This window comes from Microtus ochrogaster, linkage group LG7_11 (genome assembly GCF_000317375.1).
Source record: "Microtus ochrogaster isolate Prairie Vole_2 linkage group LG7_11, MicOch1.0, whole genome shotgun sequence".
NCBI lineage: Eukaryota > Metazoa > Chordata > Mammalia > Rodentia > Cricetidae > Microtus > Microtus ochrogaster.
In genome coordinates, this window is record NC_022032.1 from 20,866,574 (window position 1) to 20,874,911 (window position 8,338).

Genomic DNA, 8,338 nt, shown 5'->3' on the forward strand with positions numbered 1-8,338 from the left:
GAAGATGTGTGGATTGATATCCGGGTCTTCTATTCGGTTCCATTGGTCCTCCTGTCTGTTCTTATGCCATTAATTATTTCCTTTATTGTTTGTTATAATCACATTTCCCCCTTTCCTTTCCTCCCTCCAAACCCATATAACCCCCTTGCTCTCTTCCAAATTCACGACCTCTTATCATTCTTTGTTGTTATATACAATACGTACAGACACACATATTTCTAAATACATAAATACAAACTGTTCAGTCTGCAAAATGTTACTGATGTGTATGTTTTCAGGGCTGACCACTTGGTGTTAGATAGGCAATTGGTGTGCCCTCCTGGAGCAGCTTTCTCGCTCCAGCATTGCTTAGCTGCCTATAGTTTGTTGTATAGGTTTGAGGCCACATGGGCTTCCCCTGTCTACTGTGCATGTCTATTGGTGTCGTCCTTGTTTAGCTCACATTTTAGGCAGTCTTGTTGGTGAGACTTAGTGGGGGCATCTTTTGACATTCCTAGGAGACTTGACCTCACAGCCAAAGCCTGGTGCTCTGGCTCCTGCAGTCTTTCGGCCCTTCTTCTGCAAGGATCCCTGAGTTAGGTGTGCCTGCAGTGCACTTCCATCCTTTCTTTGTTCTGAATCACTGGTTCTTCAGTGGAGAAGAGTGCAGCTAACAGGCAGCCTCACTGAGGAGCTGCCCGAGTTACCGTGCCTGGCCTGCAGTCAAGTAGAAGAGTTTGAAGATCGCCCTACAAAACTGCCTACGTGAACTGATGCCATGGCTCAGCCAAGTGAGGCGTTTGAAGCCCTGACAGGGACCCGAGTTCCCTCTCCAGATCCCACAAAGTAGAAGAGAAAGTTGACCCCTGAGAACTGTCCACTGACCCCTACAAGCTTGCCTTGGCAGGTGCACACCTGTGCTCATACACAGAGAAAGGGTAATGTTTTAAATTGACTCACCTCACCTCCAGACATGTTGTACAGGTGACAGTGGGACAGAGAACAGTAACCCGCCCAGCGCCCCAGAGCAGTACATAAAGGAAGTATACACCAAAAGACTGGAACAAAACTTCATCTGACTTTCTGGCTGAAAATCATTATTGGAAAGAAAAATACCAATAGGAAGAAAATTAAGGACTTGGGATTTTAGGAAAAAATTTTTTTTCTGTGAAGTCTTCTAGCAAATTTAACAGAATCACCCAAAAAGGCCGATTTTCTCTTCAAACTATCACTAAACTGAAAATACCTGTCTAAATACCAGTCAAAATTACTTAGACTTATTTTCAAGAGCCTTCAGCCCTAGCTGGAAATTTGTCTTTTAAAAATGAAACTAATAAGCCAGGCGGTGGTGGCGCACGCCTTTAATCCCAGCACCCGGGAGGCAGAGGCAGGTGGATCTCTGTGAGTTCTAGGACAGCCTGGTCTACAAGAGCTAGTTCCAGTACAGCTAGAGCTAAACAGTAAAACCCTGTCTTGAAAAACAAAAACATACAAACAAATAAAAAAAAACAAAACAAAACTAATACCATTGGCCAGGTGCTCTGAGCTAGAGTCTTTTGTTCTTTTTAAGTTATTCTAATTGGGCCGCAGGTGGAGTGCACTCTCAGTAGTGTATGAGGGCCTATCTCAATCTCTAGCACCTAAAGAAGGAATTTTAATCAATTCTTTTTTTTTGGTTTTTTGAGACAGGGTTGCTTTGGGGCCTGCCCTGGAACTCGCTCTTGTAGACCAGGCTGGCCTCAAACTCACAGACACCGCCCACCTACCACTGTCTCCCGAGTGCTGGGATTAAAGGCCTGCACTGCCTGGCTGGTATGAATTACTTGTTGGAGCTATTGTCACATTGACTGCTTTTGGCATGATTAATCCAGATTTTGGTGAATAATGGTTATCTTTTACAGGAAAATGATTTTTTAAACTGCTTATTAAACTTATTTCCATAAACAGACATTTCCCAACAACTTCTGTAGTGTATGTCACTTATACAACATATGTAGGAAAGGCTTCTGGGAAATTATGTTTAAGCTTTATTTTATCAAATAATTTTGTTTGTTTGTTTGTTTTTGTTTTTCAAGATAGGGTTTCACTCTGTAGTTTTGGAGTCCGTCCTGACACTTGCTCTGTTGACCAATCTGGCCTTGAACTCACAGAGATCCACCTGCTTAGGCTCGGGATTAAAGGCGTGTGCCACCACCACCGGGCTGTCAAATAATGTTTTAAATCCAAGTGTGTATGTGTGGGTATTCTTGTGTGAGTGCATGTTCTTGTGTGGGGGTCAAAGGACAACCTAAGATGCCAGCATTTTTGCTTTTTGTTTACGTTGTTTGATACAGGCCCTATTGTTCCTGGCTATGTATGCTGGCTAGCTGGCCCCAGGGCTTCTGGAAGCTTCTCCTCCACCTTTTATCTTGCTGTAGGAGTTCTCAGATGACAGGCGTGTGCTGCTGCAGTCCACCTTTGATATGAGTTTCCGGGACCCAGACTCATGTCCTGATGTTCGCATGAGCTCCTTACCCACTGCACCTTCTTAGCCAGTCATTTTATTTTATTTTTAATTAATTATTTATTTATACAGTATCCTGCCTGTAGGCCAGAAGAGGGCACCTGATCTCATTATAGGTGGTTGTGAGCCACCACGTGGTTGCTGGGAATTGAACTCCGGACCTCTGGAAGAGCAGTCAGTGCTCTTAGCCGCTGAGCCATCTCTCCAGCCCTAGCCAGCCATTTTAAAGGACTGGTTTTATAAAAACAGATTTTATAAGACCACAACTGAGAATCAACTTTGTTTTTTGTTTGTTTGTTTGTTTGTTTGTTTGGGTTTGGTTTTTAGTTTTTCAAGGCAGATTGGTTTCTCTGTGTAACAGCCCTAACTTCCTGGAACTAGCTCTTGTAGACTAGGTTGGACTTGAACTCACAGAGATCTGCCTGCCTCTGCCCTCTGAGTGCTGAGATTAAAAGTGTGCGCCCCTACTGCCTGGTGAGAATCATTTTTTTAAGTCAGGCAGTGGTGGTGCACGCCTTTAATCTCAGCACTTGGGAGGCAGAGGCAGGAGGATCTCTGTGAGTTAGTGGCCAGCCTGGTCTACAAGAGCTAGTTCCAGGACAGCTTCCAAAGCCACAGAGAAACCCTGTCTCGAAAAAACAAAAAAAAAAAAATATCAAGATTTCTTTTCAGTTATGTACATATGTGTGTCTATGTATGGGTTATGTGGTTGTGTGGGTGCAATGCCTGCAGGGCCCAGAAGAGGATATCAGGTTCCCTGCAGCTGGAGTTACACAAACTTGTAAGCCACCTGATATGGGTGTTAGGAACTGAACTCAGTCCTCAGCACTGTGTCTCTAGCCTGAGAAACATGAGTATCTCCACAAGGAATCATTTGTAAAATTTCCATATTTTCCTGAAAACATGTCTCCACTCTTACATTTTACAGAAGTCACATAAAACACTCTTATTAGGATGTCACCCACACCATGGTCACTGTCTATGGTCTTACCACACAGTGTATAAACAGTTCTTTGATGTGCATCTGATAAAGCCAAGTCATTCATTGCAAGACAAATCTCATTTTAGCCCCCAAACCAAGTCTGAAGCAGCCACGCTCTAAGAGGACTATAGACTTGGATCACATGCAGGCCCAGCACTGTTGGCGGTCGTTCCCCTGGATGTTGTGCCTCTCATGCAATGGGTCCTAAGTAGTGTGGTCAATACGAGATAATGCTTCCCATCCCCACTGCTTATACCAGAACATTTTCCTGATACTAATATATTTGGACTTTCTGCTTTAGTACAAATATCCAGGGACAAAAATCTACAATTGCGTATTTGGGAGAGGCAAATTCTTTCAAATCCACATTTTTTTTTTTAGCAGTTTGAGAGAGGTTTTAGGTAATCTTTGACTCGGTGTAATTCCAAACTTGTAATTAAGATCATGTTTAATATTTGTGGGCTCTCTTTTCAGGGTTTCAAGTTAAAACCTGAAAAGGTTTATTCTTTTTGTGGGTCACGTGTCTTTTTTTTTTTGTTTTGTTTTGTTTTTCGAGACAGGGTTTCACTGTGGCTTTGGAGCCTGTCCTGGAACTAGCTCTTGTAGACCAGGCTGGCTAACTCAGAGAGATCCGCCTGCCTCTGCCTCCCGAGTGCTGGGATTAAAGGTGTGCGCCACCACCGCCCGGCTTGGGTCACGTGTCTTTAAGTAGCTATTAAGGTGGAAGCTACATCTTCATGCTTCTGCAGCTACCTACCATCTCAGAGGGGACCTAGGAAATAGAGCTGCCCACAGAAAACTTCTTCCTGAAGTCGTACACTGAGCTCTTGTTATAGGAATGAAATTTGGCAGGCATATCTAATCAAGAAGACTCGGAGAAAGGCAGCTGGGGAAGGGGACAGGGAGAAGACCCTGAATGATGTCATAAGACAACTGGGCAAGGAAACACACAGGGAGATGACACTGTATGGTGTCATAAAAAGGTGACTGGGGAAGGAAATAGGGGGATGACACTGCATGACATCATAAGAAGGCAACTGGGAAAGGAAATAGACAGGGAAGTGACATTGCATGATGTCATAAGAAGGCGACTGGGAAAGGAAACGACGCTGCATGACATCATAAGAAGGTGACTGGGAAAGGAAAGGGGCAGGTAGAAGCCCCAAATGTCATAAAGCAAAGGGACACAGGAAGCAGCTTTTACTTGTTACATGACTCAGAACTCCAAGAAATTGAGTTTCCCACAGAACATCTTTTTCAATTTGAAATTAAATTATTTTTCTAAGAAAATAGATACTGGTAGACACTGACTGGCTGGGATGTGGCTCAGGAATGGAGTGCTTGCGTAGTAAGATTCTGGGTCCAGTCCTCAACATTGTAAAAAATAAAGAAAGAAAGAAAAAATTTAGTTGGCTAATCATAGTTCATCACTGAAGGAAACTGACAAGCACTCGAACACGGCAGGAACCTGGGGCAGGAGCTGATGCAGAGTCATGCAGGAATGCTGCCATCGAGTGCTGCTACTGTCTTGTTCAGCCTGCCTTCTTAGAGAACCCAGGACCACAAGCTCCACCCACATGAGCTGGGCCCTTTCACATCGATCACTAATCAAGGAAAGGACCCACAGGCTTGCCTACAGCCAGATCTTTTAGAGGCTTTTTCTTAATAATGCCTCTCTCAGATGACTCCAGCTTGCGTCATAGTGACATAAAACTAGCCAGCACGGTGGAGGGGGCGGCAGGGAGCGACACAGGAGCATAATAAAAATGATTTGAGTGGTTCTGACACTTGGGAATGTAAGAGGTGATTTTCAGTATTGTGGAAAGGCTGAGGACGTCAACTCTGCTGTCATCGTTGGAGGGGAGGGGGAAGCAAGAGAGGAGAGATTATCAGGTCAGGCGGGAAGGACAGCAGTTTGAGGACCTTTGCAGGCCGTGACATCCGTTGCTTTGGTGATTGGAGTTAAAAGCGGAGAGAAGATGTCAACTCAAGGGTTTTAAGTTGAGCCAAAGGTAGCGGCAAAGATAGAGAAAATAGAAAATCTAGGCATCAAAGCAAATTTGCAGGTAAAACATAAAGAAATTAAATTATACAAAACTGATAAGGCCTGCAGTTTTTACAGCTAGCTCTATCCATCTCTGGGGTTCTCTTCCAAATAGCATAAACTACTTCCTGTACGCAACCTGTCTGTGAGGAAGACTCAGAGAAACTGGAGGCTAGAACATTGAGCTGGGAAGGGGCGCTAGAGGAAACAGAGAGCAAGCAGTCTGCAGGCTGCCTTCTATGTGCCAGATGTCGTTAGCTTTATGTTATTCCCCATAGGAAGCAAGGATTGATAGTGAGAAGCAAGGCTGAACAGACCTGGTTGTTTCCTCTTGGCATGTCCCCAAGAGATCCACCTTTGACCCTCAGCCAGCCCCTAGGGGGAAAAAAAGACCCCGGTGGGAAAAAAAAACCATAGTATTCTGAATATTATTAATGATAATAATTAATATATAATTATTATATGAGAGAGAGAGAAATGGCCCACTCCATATTGGCTCGCCAAGTTGTTTCACACAAACATCAATCTCAACTTATGATTTATTATGGCTTTATTACTGAGGTTCCGATTATTAGTAATTTAGTTATCGCTTATTGTGTAGTGAAAATGCATGAAAGCAGCTCCCTGCAAAAGACTCAAGGGAGCTGTGGCCCAGTGGTGTTCACAGATCTATAGCTTGTTGAGAGGGAGGGAGAAAAGGAGGGAGGGAGGGGGGCTCCTGTCTAGCTTCAGACAAAGGACATCATAAAGTCTATGTTGGCTCTCTCTGATCTCCATTGATATATTTTTTCCTGGTGTTTCTGCTCAGTAACTGTGTGCATGAATGTGTCTTCCCACCTTGTGTTTTGAAGCAGGGTCTCTCACTGAGCCTGGAGCTCACCAATCCAGCTAGGTTTGTTGGCCCGTGGACTCCAGGGCTCTGCCTGTGTCCACCCACCACCTTCAATCCCACCCTGCTCTGATGTTACAGATGGAAGCAACCATGCCTGGCTTTTTCTATGGATTCCAGGATTCAAACTCAAGTCCCCATGCTTGCAAAACAAGCCCTTGTCCTCCCAAGCCGTCTCTCCAGCCCAGCTCCATAACTGTCGCTTTAATAAACGCCAACCATGTATACTAACTATTGAGTCTTTTGAGTCCTGGAATCACCAAAGGAAACAGCCATATACATAAGGCAGAATAAATTAAAAATCTACATGTCCATCTGAGTCTTGATAGAATCACTGAGAAGGGGAAAAAAAAGTCACCATATGTGAGTTTCAATTCAAGGTTTTGATCCACGTCCAGGAGACGTTTAAAGTATCTATAGGGATGCAGAGCTCACTGGGAAAAAGCTTATGGGTGTAAGTATAAATAAAAGCCCGCTGGCAGTAATGCAGAACTAAAGACAGAGTAAATGTGGAGTGAAGTGAGGTTCAGGAAAGGGGGTAGACTTCAGAATAGACAGAACCAAGCTTCCTTTTCTCCCTCGTATGTGTTTCAGCACTATGTAAAAGATGTAAATGAAAAATTCATGGATCTTAATATGTCCTGAGTCCAATTCAAGTTTGAATAAATTGTGTGTAACCAAAATTCCTACTATATCCAAATGTTAGCATCTCATATGATGACATTTTGAACCCTCTAGATAGGAATTTCAGGTGCAGATTAATATTCTCATTCCAAAGGCTCGGCAGCAATACGTATTATCATCAGTCAATTGATTGTACTAGGTAACTTCTTCAGCAGTTTAGTTAAACTGCTTGCTGACATCTAATTGCACACAGTCCTAACCCTTGCAGGGAGAATCCCCATAACCCAGATTAAGACCCTGCCTCAAAAATAAATAACTAAATAAACAAACTTTGAAAGTTCTAGTAATTGTGAAGTAGATCCTATGGAATCAACCCTTGGCCAAATAAAAAAAGCTTTATAAAATATTTAAACTACCAAAAGGCCCTGGAGAGGAAAAAAAAGAAGGGGGGAGTCTAGAGAACAGTCTATACTTAGAAGGAGTTGGCTGTTCAAGAGTTTCCTATAAAAACTCATTTAGTCAAGAGGGAAGGTTCCAGCCAGTGTCACACAGGACTACTAAAATCTCCATAGACGGGCTGGGGAGCTGGCTCAGTGGCTGAAACACTAGCGAGGCCCTGAGTTTGGATCCCCAGGACCCATGTAAAGCCAGCAAGCCACATCTCTAGTTCTGGTACTCCTCGGACAAAATGGGAGGGGAACACAAAAGGGGCTCGAAAAAGGTGAAAGGCTAGGACTGACAGCCCAGACTGTTCTCTGACCTCCATGCATGCATGCAGACACAGACGATACACAATGCTGTTTTTAAACTTTCATAGAAATGGACAAATTTGGACCAGGAATGGCCATGCCCAGCACTCTCGGCAGAGACAGGTGGATCTTTGAGTTCAAGGGCAGCCTGGTCTATATAGCAACTCCAGGCCAGCCTGGTCTACACAGTGAGACCCTGTGCCTTAGGATTTCGTTTTCTCCTATGAAACACCATGACTGAAGGGAAAGAGTGTGTTCAGCTTCCACCTCCACACTGCAGTCCATCATAGCGGGAAGTCAGGACAGGAACTCAAGCAGGACAGGAACCTGGAGGCAGGAGCTGATGCAGAGGCCATGGAGGAGTGCTGCTCACTGGCTTGCTATGCATGTCTTGTTCCTCGTTGACGTGTGCAGTCTGCTTTCTTATAGAACCCAGGGCCACCAGCTCAGGAATGGAACCACTCACAATGGGCTAGGCCCTCCCCTATTAATAACTAATTAAGAAAATGCCCAGCCGGGCGATGGTGGCGCACGCCTTTAATCCCAGCACTCGGGAGGCAGAGGCAGG